The sequence below is a fragment of the Nerophis lumbriciformis genome, linkage group LG23 (genome assembly GCF_033978685.3).
Source record: "Nerophis lumbriciformis linkage group LG23, RoL_Nlum_v2.1, whole genome shotgun sequence".
Classification (NCBI taxonomy): domain Eukaryota; kingdom Metazoa; phylum Chordata; class Actinopteri; order Syngnathiformes; family Syngnathidae; genus Nerophis; species Nerophis lumbriciformis.
In genome coordinates, this window is record NC_084570.2 from 20,328,697 (window position 1) to 20,347,165 (window position 18,469).

The window sequence follows — 18,469 nt, forward strand, 5'->3', positions numbered from 1 at the left end:
AGGGGGATGCAATCAGGACTTTTTGGCTGCAAACAAATCCCCAAATGTGCTTGCTCTCCTTCCCCACAAACGTCGCGATTGTGCTTTACAACATAGTTTTGTTGTAAATAGCGCATTTTTCTACAGCGTGTACTGTAAGGGGAAGCAGTCTGCCGCTTATATATCTTTCCCTTCCCAAGTGCAGACACAAAGGCGGAGAAAGCAGCGTGGAACACGCCGCGTGTATTCAGGTAGCTGGCAGTGGTCCAGCATTGCAAAAACAACAGAGGGGTAATTTATTGCAGCAGACAATAGGACATGCATCATCTATTCAAGCCAATTCTGCCTGGAACCCTGCTATAAAAATTGGTCCGGGTCCAGGTGTGTGTGGAGGTAAACGGAAACACGGTCAAACAATGGTGACTGTGAATGTCACCCAATTATTTTTTTCTTCTCTTTTTTACACGCCTCTGCTAAACAAAATACAAAAAAGCGTGTTACGTACGACGGGGGAAAGAGACGGCACAAACAGCAGGGATGTAGTTTAGATCCAAGATCTTTTTTTATATATATATATATATATATATATATATATATATATATATATATATATATATATATATATAATAACAAAACAATGATATAATAAACTAGAGAATAGATTGTGACTAAATCCAAAAGTGTATGCGGGTGCGCCTATGTGTGGTGATTATCTGTTGAGTGTTACCTGTAGTGTTGAGCGAGAGGCGGAGGATCAAGCGGGACAAGACAAGCTTGGAGGTCCATGAGACAGGCAGGAAGTCGAGGCGTAGAAGGTCCGTGTCCAAGCGGGAGGTCGAGATCCAAGAGGCAGTCAGGGAAGCAGAGGGAACAAGGAAAAGACGAGACACACAGCTCGTCGCGCGGGAACGGAGGTCTGCTGTTGGAGCGACAAGGAGGACACGAGACAATCAATAAGACGGGGGGAAAAAACACAGAGAGAGAAGGATTGCATATAACGTGGAATACGGCTTACTGTACGGGACAGGTAGCTACGTTCTGGCACGGGATAGCAGGTTGTGCAGGCTTATGAAGGCGGTCCTCTGATCAACCCCAGGTGCGCAGATTGCTGGTGATTGATTGCAGCTGCCGGCTGCAGCAGGACTAATACGCCTTCCTACTTTCGTCCACGATAACAGGAGAGGTAGGCGCCCATGCGAGGACAGAAAAGTGCATTTATGGTTTTGTTAAGAACTTAAAGTCCACTATTTCTTGTTTTATACTATTATATTTGTGTAGGAGCTCGACTATGGCATAAACATTTTTGACAACAATTGCATTCCCTGTATTGTCAGTAAAGTGCAGCTGAGCAGCAACCAATTGTCGTATTGAATTCTAAACAACACAGAGGAAAACACCTCCGGTTATATATATATATATATATATATATATATATATATATATATATATATATATATATATATATATATATATATATATATATATATTCGGGGCAAGCGGTAGAAAATGGATGGATATATATATATGTATGTATATGTATGTATATGAATATATGTATGTATGTATATATACATATATATATATATATATATATATATATATATATATATATATATATATATATATATATATATACACATATGTATGTATATATATATATATATATATATATATATATATATATATATATATATAGGGCAGCACAGTGGCAGAGGGGTTAGTGCATCTGCCTCACAATACGAAGGTCCTGAGTAGTCTTGGGTTCAATCCCGGGCTCGGGATCTTTCTGTGTGGAGTTTGCATGTTCTCCCCGTGACTGCGTGGGTTCCCTCCAGGTACTCCGGCTTCCTCCCACTTCCAAAGACATGCACCTGGGGATAGGTTGATTGGCAACACTAATTTGGCCCTAGTGTGTGAATGTGAGTGTGAATGTTGTCTGTCTATCTGTGTTGGCCCTGCGATGAGGTGGCGACTTGTCCAGGGTGTACCCCGCCGTCCGCCCGATTGTAGCTGAGATAGGCTCCAGCGCCCCCCGCAACCCCAAAGGGAATAAGCGGTAGAAAATGGATGGATGGATGGCATATACATATATATGTATGTATATGTATATATATATATATATAATTTTATTTTTGTAATACAAAACGACTTAACATTACATATTTTAATAACAAAAATAAACATCCTATAGGACGGTCAAGGAGACAGGACTATTGGTTCCAATTTGTTTGCCTACACCGCCATCTGGTGGACAATAACAGACCTTCACTTTTCCATTTTCGACGTGTCCTGCTGTTTATTTGCATAGGAGCACGTCGAACTGCTGCGTGCACGAAACAAGACGCAAATGTGAAGAATGTACTAAAACAGCAATATTATTAGTATTATTATTATAATCATTGCAGTGCGCCGCTTGCGAGTTACACTCATGCGTGAACATTGGTTTAGTCACGTAAGACACGGATTTCTCTCCAGATGTAATCACCTGGACAAGGTTATATAGTGACACGCAGATTCCATCTTGATTACTGCGGGGACATGTGTTCATTCATTAGTTTAAAGGCAACATTTGTCACCGGCGTGGTCAGGATATGCGCGAGATTACAACAATAATTGCTTTTCAACGCCAATAAACATGACATTCTATGCATGGCACTAATGGAAGTCAACGTCCTCTTGTTTTGTTTGATATATATACTCTCAAGTATGTCATAAAAACATCCTGAATGTTTGTGCGTGGATGTGTGTGGCAAGCACCTCTTCCAATTGGCCACATGGGGGTGCTAATATACACGATATTTAACACGATCTACACCTGGCCGCAGGGTGGTGCTATATTACACAATATGAAAACATTGTCTATACATGACCACAAAAAATACATAAATCCGTGTACAAAAATATTACATACTAATAGTGTTGTCCAATATTTTGGTACCGGCACCGGTACCAAAATGTATTTGGATGCTTTTCGGTACTTTTCGATACTTTATTTAGAAAAGGGGTCCACAAAAAAAAGCATTATTGGCTTTATTATAACAACAAATCTTAGGGTACATTAAACATATGTTTATTATTGCAAGTTTGTCCTTACATAAAATAGTAAACATTCTAGACAACTTGTCTTTTAGTAGTAAGTAAGCAAACACAGACTCCTAATTAGTCTGCTGACATATGCAGTAACATATTGTGTCATTTACCATTCTATTATTTTGTCAAAATTAAAGACAAGTGGTAGAAAATAAAATATTAATCTACTTGTTCATTTACTGTTAATATCGGCTTACTTTCTCTTTTAACATGTTCTATCTACACTTCTGTTAAAATGTAATAATCACTTATTCTTCTGTTTGGATGCTTTACATTAGTTTTGGATCATACCACAAATTTAGGTATCAATCCGATACCAAGTCGTTACAGGATCATACATTGGTCATATTCAAAGTCCTCATGTGTCTAGGGACATATTTCCAGAGTTTATAAACATAATATACATTTTAAAAAAAAAGGAAAGATGTTGTGATGCCCAAAAATATCGATGTAATCATAGTAGTATCGACTAGATACGCTCCTGTACTTGGTATCATTACAGTAGATGTCAGGTGTAGATCCACCCATGGCATTTGTTTACATTGTGACGCTGGTGAGTTACGGTGTGTAGTGAAGCATGTTTAGCTATTCCTCGTCCTGCAGGGATGATAAGAAAATAACTATATTCGTCGCCATGGAAACCAGGATTAGTGATTTAGAAGTAGCTAAAACACTGCAGACCGCGGATGGACTTTAGCCGCTAGCTAGCTAGCCATGTCATAAAGCACCTCTTCCTGAGGACGTTTCAGTGTTATAACTTCACCTTTATCTTTAGTTTTTAAGCCAAAATGCGTCTGTTCTCCCTTTTCTGTCGACACACTCTGTTTGTAAGTACTCTGTGATTGTGCGCTGCCGAACATGCTCCACTGCTCGTAAAACCAGCAATGACACGACGTGGCTATGACGGGGGAGTGGGGGGAGGTCGGGGACCTGCATCTTTTTAGAGGCGGTATAGTACCGAAGATGATTCATTAGTATCGCAGTACTATACTAATACCGGTATACTGTACAACCCTACATACTATTAAAAAAGTGTATACCTGGCCACAAGGTAGTGCTGTATTAAATAATATTTAAAAAAATCATCTAAACCTGGCCCAAGATGGTGTTACAAACGTAATATATACTTTGCGACAAAATAGAGCTATGTTAGACACTATAAAAAAATAATATATGCCTGGCCTCATGGTGGTGCTAAAGTACACGCCATAGAAAATAATATATGCCTGGCCTCATAGTGGTGCTAGTATTCATACTATAAAAAAGATCAACCTGGCCAAAGATGGTGCAACACACTACAGTTAAAGAATTTCCGCCAAATTGGAAATATTTTCATAGCTGCAGCATAAAAACCCCTTTACGACCTTGTAGATATTTGTTTCACATTATGAGATCGCTATCCTACGGGGGGCAGAGCCTTCAGTCGCTCTGGAACAGTCTACCACCTGACCTCCGTAACTGCGACTCTCTGCCCACTTTCAAATCTAAATTCAAAACACACCTGTTCCGGCCTGCCTACTCCATCTCACTCACCAAATACCCTTGCCCTATTTTTATTCTATTGTGTTGTTTATTTACCTGCCTTGGTTTTATTGTGTTTTATACCGTTGAAAAGCGACATTGAGTTTCCTGAAAGGCGCTATGAAATTAAATTCATTATTAATATTATTATTATCCTGGTGATTTATATTGTTTGTGCTGATTGTAAAAAAAAAAAAAATTGTAGTCTAAAGCAGTGTTTTTCAACCTTTTTTGAGCCAAGGCACATTTTTTTCATTAAAAAAATACAGAGGCACACCACCAGCAGAAAAGGTTGAAAAATTAAACTCCCCCAGTTTGTTGTTGTTTCCTGTGTAGTGCTTTAGTTCCTGTCGTGCGCTGTTATTTTGGTGGCCTTTCCTGTTTTGTTGGTGTTCTCCTGTAGCAGCTTCACGCCTTCCTTTGAGTGCTACAGCTACTGCCCGCACCTGCTTTGTTTTCGCAATTAAGACTATTTAAGTTGTGCGTACGCTATCCTTCCTTGTGGGGACATTGTTGATTGTCATGTGATGTACGGATGTGCTTTGTGGATGCCGTCTTTGCTCCACACGCTGTAAGTTTTTGCTGTCGTCCAGCATTCTGTTTTTGTTGACTTTGTAGCCAGTTCAGTTTTACTTTTGTTTTACATAGCCATCCCTATGCCTCAGTGCTTTTTCCTAGCGGGACTTGCCTTTTGTATTAATTTTTGGTTTAAGTGTTACATACCTTTTTACCTGCACGCTGTCTCCCGCTGTGCTCTGCATATTGGGATTGCCAAGCTCTACACAGCGCAGGCACTAGACAACAACACCTTATTATGATTATTGCTTTGCAAAAAATATTTTTTGGACCAATTAGGTGAAGTGGCATCATTTCCCACGGCACACCAGACAATATCTCAGGGCACACTAGTGTGCCGCGGCACAGTGGTTGAAAATCATTGGTCTAAAGGGTCACAGATGGTGCACAAAAGTGTAATCCTCTTTTATCGTCTTCTTGTCACACCCCCTGTTCTCCTCCCTCCTGAAGAAACATTTATTTTTTTAGATCAAATCAATCCAAAATAACAAGTGAGTAATGTTGGCTTTTCACAGTAAAAGGCTTTGATGGGGAAATTATTAATCAAACCATTACTTCCAAATGTTTGGTCTCTTACTTTGACAGCTACTAACGCCTTAATTTGAAGGGCTTTATTGCTCCACTTCCGGTTTTACGGTATGTCCGCTTGACGTATCTCAGGTGCGCCTCTTTGCTACGAGAGAACGTGCGACGATCCAATTCCAACCCTTGGTTTTTCTTCATTGACGATGTAACGCATTGTTGACCATAGAAGTTAGGACATCTCCGTATCGGTAAGACCAACCTTTTTTGCTTCTTCTGTTCTTAAACTACGGTAGTTACTAACACTCCTCATAGGGATTTGTGCTGACACAGCTAGAGGGGGTGCGTAGACGCATGCCGAGCTCCAATAATCCTATCTGCTTTGTTCTTGACCCCAGGGCCATAGAGTCTGGGCAAAAAAACAAGGAATCCTTGAGCACTAAAGGAAACGTGTTTTAGGTCAAAAGAAGTCGTTCATAGTTCAACCAGTTCGTGTGAGAAGTGTGAAATACTTGACATGAAATAATGTCGTTTTAGGGCACCCTGATACTTGAACAATCCGACTTCAAAACGTTCAAGTGCGGACAGGGCTGAAGTTTTTATTCACAAACTCAAACTTGCTAGCGAGAGTTGCATTTCAGAGCCTAACTTTGAACTTTAAACATCCAGAAATATGATACAAAATAATTAGTCTGTGACTTTCAGTGTTAATAATAAAGGTTTAGGCAAATGCAATAGCTCGATGCTAATTAACATTGAAAATCCCATATACGCGCTTAGAATTAGCAATTTTTACATAGCAATTTTGAACACTTCCAAGCAGAGAGGTTCCCGTAAAAGCCAACGGCGGCATTTTACAGTGTCTTGGTTGCGCGTGAGGTCACGCCCGGTTGCCGACGTTGCACTATGGCACGTGGTGATCACTCCAGCAGCACTGAGAGCGAACTCTGCCAAACTACCTCGAGGTAATGTTGATATTTTCAATGGCAACAAAGCAGTGACGTGCAGTCACTAGAGGCAGGTGAGGCCCCGCCTCACCTGCCTCTAGTGACTCCCAACACGCACCTCCAACATTTACGGTAAAACGCTCCAGTTAAATACTACACATAATCTTACACCATACACACTCTTGGATTTTCACACTCCGTTTCCTTAGTTCGTATATTTAGTATTGTTTGATTATTATATATATTTGAATTATATATATATATATATATATATATATATATATATATATATATATATATATATATATATATATATATATATATATATAATAGGGCAGCACAGTGGAAGAGGGGTTAGTGCGTCTGCCTCACAATACGAAGGTGCTGAGTAGTCTGGGGTTCAATCCCAGGCTCAGGATCTTTCTGTGTGGAGTTTGCATGTTCTCCCCGTGACTGCGTGGGTTCCCTCCTGGTACTCCGGCTTCCTCCCACCTCCAAAGACATGCACCTGGGGATAGGTTGATTGGCAACACTAAATTGGCCCTAGTGTGTGAATGTGAGTGTGAATGTTGTCTGTCTATCTGTGTTGGCCCTGCGATGAGGTGGCGACTTGTCCAGGGTGTACCCCGCCTTCCGCCCGATTGTAGCTGAGATAGGCTCCAGCACCCCCCGCGACCCCGAAGGGAATAAGCGGTAGAAAATGGATGGATGGATATATATAATAAATCTTTGGACATTAATCCCCTGGTGTCAGTTGCCGTCATCTTCCCCTGCAAACCATAACACACTCCAACGAAACAGGCGAGTTTGAAAACTTGGCAGGCAATGAAGACGACAAGAATGATGAGGATGCAGCAGAGTGAAACCCAGGCTTGTGGAATTAGTATTTTATGTAAATAAAGTAAGGCTATACTTTTCCGAAAATGCGCTAGCTTGACCTTTACCCAAATCAGTGGCCTTGTGAGTGTCCGCCCTGAGATCGGTAGGTCATGAGTTCAAACCCCGGCTGAGTCATACCAAAGACTAAAAAAATGGTACCCATTACCTCCCTGCTTGGCACCCAAGCATTAAGGGTTGGAATTGGGGGTTAAATCACCAAAATGATTCCCGAGCGCAGCCACCGCTGCTGCTCACTGTTCCCCTTACCTCCCAAGGGGGGTGGAGCAAGGGGATGGGTCAAATACAGAGGGTAATTTCACCACACCTAGTGTGTGTGTGACTATCAGTGGTACTTTTACTTTAACTTGATGCTAATATACATTGGCTTTGCTATCGACATTAGCGATTTTACATGGCGATTTCAACACTTCTAAATTCAACAATAAAAACTACAACTAAGATGCACGTTACTATTAAAGAGTAATAAGTACAATACTTTCAGTACTAACATGCTTTAGGGCGCAACAAAAGATTAGATTCAGCAAAGACTGAAGTGACTCGCCAACACACCATAAAATATACACGACTGCCATCTAGTGTCTTGTACTTGCAACTGTCATTGAGGCTTACAAATGCAATAGTAAAACAAGATATAACTGGGCAGCAGTTATAATTGGCTCATTTTTAAATGTTACAAAAAAAAGAGATTTTATTAAACAATTAATATCTGTTAACAAACACAAAAGTACAGAAAAATGGTACCGTATTGGTTGAAATGTGAACGGTACCCATCCCTACATCCAAATATGACAATTACATAGCTGATATACTGTATGTGTGTATAAATATATATATATATATATATATATATATATATATATATATATACATTCAAAAATATAAATACGTACATATATATACATATCAGCTGTTTAAATTTATTTGTCCATTTAATTGTCATATTTGGACGTAGGGATAGGTACCGTTCACATTTCAACCAATAAGTTTATATATATATTTATTTTTATTTTTTTTATTTTTTATATATATATACATATATATATATATATATACATATATATACACATATATATATATATATATGTGTGTATGTGTATACAGTATATATATATATATATATATATATATATATATATATATATATATATATATATATATATATATATATATATATATACATGTACACATATATATGTGTATAAATGTACATACATATATATATATACTGTGTATATATATATATATATATAAATGTATGTATGTATGTGTATATATATGTATGTATGTATGTATGTATGCATATATGTATGTATGTATATATGTATGTATATATACATATATATGTATGTATGTGTATATATATATATATTTTTTTTTTTTTCCCCCCCTAAAAACTAACGATAAAGGTGAAGTTATAACACTGAAACGCCCTCAGGAAGAGGTGCTTTAAGACATGGCTAGCTATCTAGCAACTAACATCCATCCGCAGTCGGCAGTGTTTTAACTACTTCTAAATCACTAATCCTCGCCTCCATGGCGACAAATAAAGTATGTTTCTTACAAGTATCATCCCTGCAGGACGAGGAATAGCTAAACATGCTTCACTACACACCGTAGGAGGATACAATAGCAAACCGGCGTCACCGCTAACAAAAGCTAGCGCGCATGAATGTAGACAAATGCCATTGGTGGATCTACACCTGACATCCACTGTAATGATATCAAGTACAATAGCGTATCATATATATATATATTTATTTATTATCGTCACCAAATCTTTTTTCCTTTTTTTAAAATTCATATTATGTTTATAAACTCAGGAAATATGTCGTTGGACACATGAGGACTTTGAATATGACCAATGTATGATCCTGTAACTACTTGGTATCGGATCGATACCTACATTTGTGGTATCATCCAAAACTAATGTAAAGTATCAAACAACAGAAGAATAAGTGATTATTACGTTTTCACAGAAGTGTAAATAGAACATGTTGAAACAGAAAATAAGCAGATATTAACAGTAAATGAACAAGTGGATTAATAATCAATTTTTACTGTTTGTCCCTCATAATTAAGACAACATAATAGAATGATAAATGACACAATATGGTACTGTGAGTAGACTAATTAGGAGTCTTTGTTTGTTTACTTACTACTAAAAGACAAGTTGTCTAGTATGTTCACTATTTTATTTAAGGATAAACTTGGAATAAGAAACATGTTTAATGTACCCTAAGATTTTTTGTTCAAATAAAGCCAATAATGACATTTTATTTAGAAAAGTATTGAAATACATTTTGGTACCGGTACCTGTACCAAAATATTGGTATCGAAACAACCCTTCACTACACCCAACTGTTGAAAATAGGACATCCTGTCAGGTGTCAAGCACATGAGAGCGTCATTTGTGTCCGCACCATCTTGTCCTCACCATGGCAACACCCCCCACCCCCTCCTCCCTCTGCACGCAGCTTCTTAAGCAGGCTTTTCTTTCTATCCTTAGCCTCCCTCCTCTCGTCTCCTCCTTCACCCCCGTCTCCCTCCTTCCTACATGTTACCGATTAGCGACTGCCATTTTAACCTGGGAGCCGAAGAAGCAGCGGTGCTCGCGACTCAAGAGTGCGGCGGTAGCTTGAGTACTTGGCGGAAAAAAGAAAAAAAACTTCCTGGGAAGACTTTTTGGACCGATCAACGGCTTTTTCCTGGGGAAAAAAAAAAAATCCAGTTTTGACCATGTTTCCAAAAACTGTGAGTGTTGTTGTACGTGTGTGAAGTAATCATTGCAATGTCATTAAGGATGAATTGAGCATCAATACAATGGATGATATTTGTACAAAAAACATTCAAATATGTTTTATTCTTAGACTAAGGTAAATACTCTCACTTTGCATCAAACTTTTTTCTCTCCGACTACCACCAATATTGAAATACAGTAGCGCAGTAGGCCCAAGTAGTCATTAAAAACAAGTCAGAGGTTTTATTTAACAGGTATATTTCATACTGTTGGCCTCTGTAACATTACACACCGTTTGAACAGTAACACTGTGTTTGGATATAGGATTTTTTTTTTTTTTTTTGCGTACTACAGTTTGAGAATCACTGCTTAACGTCGTAAGTCTTACTGTACATTCGTTTTAACCACCTCCTATTTCACCTTGCCCTGCCAAACGAAGACGTTTATTTGCGTTTTACCGCCGGAGAAAGGAGCGATGTGAGTGGTGTACAGTTCAGAGAGAGGTGTAAGGTGGTTAGCAGGGATTAGGATGCCGAGCGTCACGTTGAGACAAGTCGCTTATGTCACCCGCGGACCTTGAAAGCATGTTAAGAGCTCCGACTGATCGTTGATGCGGAGATGAAGACGTGCAGACCGATACTGAAATATTGATGCCGACGATACCCATATCGATTCTCAAATCAAAATATTCAACTTTGTATCATTGACGCAATGTAAAAAAGTAACTGTCAATATTGAATGCTTCTCTATTTTCAGTATTGTGACTTACTTGTACTTCTAATAGTTCTTACTTCTCACATATGTTGATGTTTTTATTATGTTAGTTATTTCCTTTTGTTATGGTTTGAAACATTATCTCCGTGTACTTTGTATGATTCTGTCTGTTTTTTCTGTTGTATTAGCTCGGGGGTCAGCAACCCGCGGCTCTCGAGATGCATGCGGCTCTTTGGTGCCGCCCTAGTGGCTCCCTGGAGCATTTTTAAAAAAGGATTGAAAATGGAAAAAGATGGGGGAAAAAATAGTTTTTTTGTTGTAGTATGTTTTTTTTTTTTTAGGACAAACATGAAACAAACCTTCCCAATTGTTAGAAAGCCCACTGTTTAATATGTGTGTGTTTATGCTTCACTGATGAGAGTATTTGGTGAACATCGTCTTGTCCTACTAATTTTGGCGGTTCTTGAACTCACCATAGTTGTGTGGACTGTGACGCAACAGTTTGAATACATGTAAAATCTTCCACTCCTTTGTCTCATTTTGTCCACCAAAAGTTTGTGAATGCACAAAGGTGCGCTTTGTTGATGTTATTGACTTGTTGGAGTGCTAATCAGGCATATTTGGTCAACCAATGCTAACATGCTATTTAGGCTCGCTGTATGTACATATTGCACCACTATGCCTCATTTGTAGGTATATTTGAGCTAATTTAATATCCTTTACTTTTATCCTCTTTGTTTATAATATAGTTTTGCATGTCTCATAACACATTTCAGTTGTTTGTGTGCCATGTTGTTCCAGACCACAGCAAACATTACCTAGCTTGCCAAAGATTGTAATAAATCTATTAAAAGAAGACAGCCTGCAGTTTCCTTTAACTTGGACACACACATCTATACCTTTGCCCATTAAAAGCCAGTCATTTCCAGGAGTTATCTCACCTTCTGAGTAGCCTCTGATTTACTAATGTTTTCTAATGTTGTAAAAATGTGTAGAATAAATATAACATTTCAACATTTCTGTCAATGAAGATTTGCTTCAGCCTGCAACACATAGTCCTTTTGATAGTAGGCTATTATAGCTAATATAGACACATCATGTGTTGCCTTCATTACAACACTTATATAAGACTTTTAAAGTCATTTTGATAGTAGGCTATTATAGCTAATATACAAACCCCGTTTCCATATGAGTTGGGAAATTGTGTTAAATAAAAATATGAACGGAATACAAAGATTTGCAAATCCTTTTCAACCCATATTCAATTGAATGCACTACAAAGACAACATATTTGATGTTCAAACTTTATTTTTTTTTTGCAAATAATAATTAACTTAGAATTTCATGGCTGCAACACGTGCCAAAGTTGTTGGGAAAGGGCATGTTCACCACTGTGTTACATCACCTTTTCTTTTAACAACACTCAATAAACAATTGGGAACTGAGGAAACTAATTGTTGAAGCTTTGAAAGTGGAATTTTTTCCCATTCTTGTTTTATGTAGAGCTTCAGTCGTTCAACAGTCCGGGGTCTCCGCTGTCGTATTTTACGCTTCATAATGCGCCACACATTTTCGATGGGAGACAGGTCTGGACTGCACCCACACTCTTTTTTTACGAAGCCACGCTGTTGTAACACGTGCTGTATGTGGCTTGGCATTGTCTTGCTGAAATAAGCAGGGGCGTCCATGAAAAAGACGGCGCTTTGATAGCAACATATGTTGTTCCAAAACCTGTATGTACCTTTCAGCATTAATGGCGCCTTCACAGATGTGTAAGTTACCCATGCCTTGGGCACTAATACACCCCCATACCATCACAGATGCTGGCTTTTGAACTTTGCGTCGATAACAATCTGGATGGTTCGCTTCCCCTTTGGTCCGGATGACACGATGTCGAATATTTCCAAAAACAATTTGAAATGTGGACTCGTCAGACCACAGAACACTTTTCCACTTTGCATGAGTCCATCTTAGATGATCTCGGGCCCAGAGAAGCCGGCGGCGTTTCTGGATGTTGTTGATAAATGGCTTTCGCTTTGCAGAGTAGAGCTTTAACTTGCACTTACAGATGTAGCGACCAACTGTATTTAGTGACAGTGGTTTTCTGAAGTGTTCCTGAGCCCATGTGGTGATATCCTTTAGAGATTGATGTCGGTTTTTGATACAGTGCCGTCTGAGGGATCGAAGGTCACGGTCATTCAATGTTGGTTTCCGGCCATGCCGCTTACGTGGAGTGATTTCTCCAGATTCTCTGAACCTTTTGATGATATTATGGACCGTAGATGTTGAAATCCCTAAATTTCTTGCAATTGCACTTTGAGAAACGTTGTTCTTAAACTGTTTGACTATTTGCTCACGCAGTTTTGGACAAAGGGGTGTACCTCGCCCCATCCTTTCTTGTGAAAGACTGAGCATTTTTTTGGAAGCTGTTTTTATACCCAATCATGGCACCCACCTGTTCCCAATTAGCCTGCACACCTGTGGGATGTTCCAAATAAGTGTTTGATGAGCATTCCTCAACTTTATCAGTATTTATTGCCACCTTTCCCAACTTCTTTGTCACGTGTTGCTGGCATCAAATTCTAAAGTTAATGATTATTGGCAAAAAAAAAAATGTTTATCAGTTTGAACATCAAATATGTTGTCTTTGTAGCATATTCAACTGAATATGGGTTGAAAATGATTCGCAAATCATTGTATTCCTTTTATATTTACATCTAACACAATTTCCCAACTCATATGGAAACGGGGTTTGTAGAAACTTATGTCATCATTATAACACTTATGTAAGACTTTTAAAGTAATTTTGATAGTAGGCTATTATAGCTAGTATAGACACTTACATCATGTGTTGCCTTCATTATATCACTTATATACGGCTTTTCATTTTTTTGTAGCTCCAGACAGATTTGTTTATTGTATTTTTGGTCCAATTTGGCTCTTTCAACATTTTGGCTTGCCGACCCCTGAATTAGCTTCACGCCACTACCTCAATATACTTCAGAGATTGAAAGAAATAATTATATAATAATAAATACATCAATAATAAATACTATATAATAAATATTAACAATAAACAAAACAACTGTATTCATTACGTGATGTTGTTATTTGAAGTACACAACTTTTTAAATTTTACCGGACATATTATGTACATTTGCACAAGGTATTGGTATCGCCGATACAAGCCTGAATTTTACTCGGTATCTGATCGGAAAGAAAATCAGTGCTATCGCACACCACCAGATGCACCAAAAAAAAGCTTCAAGCACACCTGTGAAGTGGAAACCATTTCAGGTGACTACCTCTTGAAGCTCATCGAGAGAATGCCAAGAGTGTGCAAAGCAGTAATCAGAGCAAAGGGTCGCTATTTTGAAGAAACTAGAATATAAAACATGTTTTCAGTTATATCCCATTTTTTTGTTAAGTACATAACTCCACATGTGTTCATTCATAGTTTTGATGCCTTCAGTGACAATCTACAATGTAAATAGTCATGAAAATAAAGCTTTTGGCCTGTACTGTGTTTATTATGGTGGTTGTAGTTTGTGATTATCGCTTTTTTTGGAAATAACATTGTATAAACTTAAGATTTTAAAAAGCATGATTCAACAAAAAATATCCATCCATCTTCTTCCGCTTATCCGAGGTCGGGTCGCGGGGGCAGCAGCTTAAGCAGGGAAGCCCAGCCACTTCGTCCAGCTCTTCCCGGGGATCCCGAGACGTTCCCAGGCCAGCCGGGAGACATAGTCTTCCCAACGTGTCCTGGGTCTTTCCTGTGGCCTCCCACCGGTCGGACGTGCCCTAAACACCTCCCTAGGGAGGCATTCGGGTGGCATCCTGACCAGATGCCCGAACCACCTCATCTGGCCCCTCTCGATGTGGAGGAGCAGCGGCTTTACTTTGAGCTCCCCCCGGATGGCAGAGCTTCTCACCCTATCTCTAAGGGAGAGCCCTGCCACCCGGCGGAGGAAACTCATTTCGGCCGCTTGTACCCGTGATCATGTCCTTTCGGTCATAACCCAAAGCTCATGGCCATAGGTGAGGATGGGAATGTAGATCGACCGGTAAATTGAGAGCTTTGCCTTCCAGCTCAGCTCCTTCTTCACCACAACGGATCGATACAGCGTCCGCATTACTGAAGACACCGCACCGATCCGCCTGTCGATCTCGCGATCCACTCTTCCCTCATTTGTGAACAAGACTCTGAGGTACTTAAACTCCTCCACTTGGGGCAGGGTCTCCTCCCCAACACGGAGATGGCACTCCACCCTTTTCTGAGTGAGAACCATGGACTCGGACTTGGAGGTGCTGCGAACCGATCCAGTGAGAGTTGAAGATCCTGGCCAGATGAAGCCATCAGGACCACATCATCTGCAAAAAGCAGAGACCTAAAACTGCAGCCACCAAACCGGATCCCCTCAACGCCCTGACTGCGCCTAGAAATTATGTCCATAAAAGTTATGAACAGAATCGGTGACAGAGGGCAGCCTTGGCGGAGTCCAACCCTCACTGGAAATGTGTCCGACTTACTGCCGGCAATGCGGACCAAGCTCTGACACTGATCGTACAGGGAGTGGACCGCCACAATCAGACAAACCGATACCCCATACTCTCTGAGCACTCCCCACAGGACTTCCCGAGGGACACGATCGAATGCCTTCTCCAAGTCCACAAAGCACATGTAGACTGGTTGGGCAAACTCCCATGCACCCTCAAGGACCCTACCGAGAGTATAGAGCTGGTCCGCAGTTCCACGACCAGGACGAAAACCACACTGTTCCTCCTGAGTCCGAGGTTCGACTATCCGGTTTAGCCTCCTCTCCAGTACACCTGAATAGACCTTACCGAGAAGGCTGAGGAGTGTGATCCCACGATAGTTAGAACACACCCTCCGGTTCCCCTTCTAAAAGAGAGGAACCACCACCCCGGTCTGCCAATCCAGAGGTACCGCCCCCGATGTCCACGCGATACTGCAGAGTCTTGTCAACTAAGACAGCCCCACAGCATCCAGAGCCTTTAGGAACTCCGGGCGGATCTCATCCACCCCCGGGGCCTTGCCACCAAGGCGCTTTTTAACTACCTCAGCAACCTCATCCCCAGAAATATAAGGAGAGCCCACCACAGATTCCCCAGGCACTGCTTCCTCATATTGGAAGACGTGTTGGTGGGATTGAGGAGGTCTTCGAAGTATTCCCTCCATCGATCCACAACATCCGCAGTCGAGGTCAGCAGAACACCATCCCCACCATACACGGTGTTGACAGTGCACTGCTTCCCCTTCCTCAGGCGGCGGATGGTGGTCCAGAATCGCTTCGAAGCCGTCCGGAAATCGTTTTCCATGGCTTCCCCGAACTCCTCCCATGTCCGAGTTTTTGCCTCCGCGACCGAAAAGAAACCGATAGGACTCTTTCTTCAGCTTGACGGCATCCCTCACCGCTGGTGTCCACCAACGGGTTCTAGGATTACTGCCACGACAAGCACCAACTACCTTGCGGCCACAGCTCCAATCAGCTGCCTCGACAATAGAGGTGCGGAACATGGTCCACTCGGACTCAATGTCCACCACCTCCCTCGTGACATGTTCAAAGTTCTTCCGGAGGTGGGAATTGAAACTCTCTCTGACAGGAGACTCTGCTAGACGTTCCCAGCAGACCCTCACAATGCGTTTGGGCCTGCCATGTCTGTCTGGCATCCTCCCCCACCATCGCAGCCAACTTACCACCAGGTGGTGATCGGTAGAAAGCTCCGCCCTTCTCTTCACAAGAGTGTCCAAAACATGAGGCCGCAAATCCGATGACACAACTACAAAGTCGATCATGGAACTGCGACCTGGGGTGTCCTGGTGCTAAGTGCACATATGGACACCCTTATGTTTGAACATGGTGTTTGTTACGGACAGTCTGTGACGAGCACAAAAGTCCAATAACAAAACACCACTCGGGTTCAGATCCGGGCGGCCATTCTTCCCAATCACGCCTCTCCAGGTTTCACTGTCGTTGCCAACATGAGCGTTAAAGTCCCCCAGTAGGACAAGGGAATCACCCGGGGGAGCACTTTCCTGTACTCCCTCGAGTGTATCCAAAAAGGGTGGGTACTCTGAACTGCTGTTTGGTGCGTAAGCACAAACAACAGTCAGGACCCGTCCCCCCACCCGAAGGCAGAGGGAAGCTACCCTATCGTCCACTGGGTTGAACTCCAATGTCCAGGTTTTGAGCCGGGGGCAACAAGAATTGCTACCCCCGCCTGTCGCCTCTCAATGCATGCAACGCCAGTGTGGAAGAGAGTCCAGTCCCTCTCGAGAGAACTGGTTCCAGAGCCCTTGCTGTGCCGGAATTTCTCCAAAAAATTAGACCTTTAAAAAATGTGTTTGTCGTCTTATACCATGCGCACTTAAAAGTAGACACTAGATGGCAGTAAATGTTGATAGGTGAATAGAAAAGTTTGTATAGTGAAGCAAATGTCTCCATAAGAAACAATGTACATATGAATAATGGCTTCTAGCTTCAACAAAAGTCCATATTTTAGTGAAGGTTTGTACACTTTGAACATGATATAAAAAGTTTAACAGTACTGTATATCAAACAAACATAACAAAGGAGAGATAGATAAACATTTTACTGATTAACAAACAAAACAAGCTGAACTGTCCTGTATGCTCTGCTCTGCCAACACACACACAGAAGTCCCATTGGTGCCCTCACAAACGATTCGAAATACAAAAAAATCCTTAATTTTAACAACAATATTGCTACAATAATAAACAATTTGAAAAGTCAAATCCACCCACATTACACTGGCACAAGAGGAGCTGACTAGAAAGAAGGAGAAGGTAGGGATCGGGTGTGTGTGTGTGTGTGTGTGTGTGTGTGTGTGTGGCTTGAAAGAGGCACTGCTGAACGAGAGGTTGCTCTTCTCATCCGCCGTAAAAAAAAAAAAAAAGGCTGCTTTGGCATCTTTTTTCCAGAAAATAAAAATTTGCTAGCCTGCTTTGTCAATTCTTCCATACTTACGAGCGCCATTAATGTACTCCTCGCAACTACTCTACTGAATTTTACTTTAGAGTGATTTCATTTTTCTTTCTGCGCTGGTCTGTTGTCTTTTCGGTACTCATGTTGAGTTAGGAAAAAATAGACAACTTGTCAGAAGGCGAAAAAAAACAGTGAAAAGGCCCACGCGCTGAGAAGTGACGAGTACTGGGTACTGCGCAGCGCCCTGATTTTTGCCTGCAGGCGCGACACAAAATGAATGCCTGAACAAAGCGCTCGTACACAGAGACACTGTTCGCATATTTGGTCCGATCTTAAAGTTACTAAATCAAAAAGTTTGCAAATAGAGAAGTTGGGAAATGGAGATTCCACTGTACTGTACAGCGCTCGTTGTCAAATGACTGTAGTGTTTGAATTTGTTATAACTAATCATTGTAATTTCGCCAACAAGTTGCAGACATTCTCCATGTATGTTTTACGTGTGTTTGTCCATC

The 18,469-nt window shown here is 40.8% G+C and overlaps 1 protein-coding gene and 1 long non-coding RNA gene across 2 annotated transcripts in view; one reads left to right on the plus strand and one right to left on the minus strand.

Annotated features, from left to right (window-relative positions):
• Positions 1-714: 714 nt before the first annotated feature.
• LOC133622346 (uncharacterized) overlaps positions 715-18,469 on the minus strand; it is a 42,287-nt gene continuing 24,532 nt past the window's right edge. Inside the window, exons 2-3 of the long non-coding RNA XR_009817760.1 lie at positions 995-1,135; positions 715-898 (exon numbers count right to left, since the gene is read on the minus strand). This is a non-coding gene — a long non-coding RNA (uncharacterized lncRNA). The remainder of the gene's footprint in view (positions 899-994; positions 1,136-18,469) is intronic.
• rp1l1a (rp1 like 1a) overlaps positions 10,128-18,469 on the plus strand; it is a 33,139-nt gene continuing 24,797 nt past the window's right edge. Inside the window, 1 exon segment of the mRNA XM_061984975.2 lies at positions 10,128-10,286. The gene's annotated coding sequence lies outside the window, so the exon portion shown is untranslated.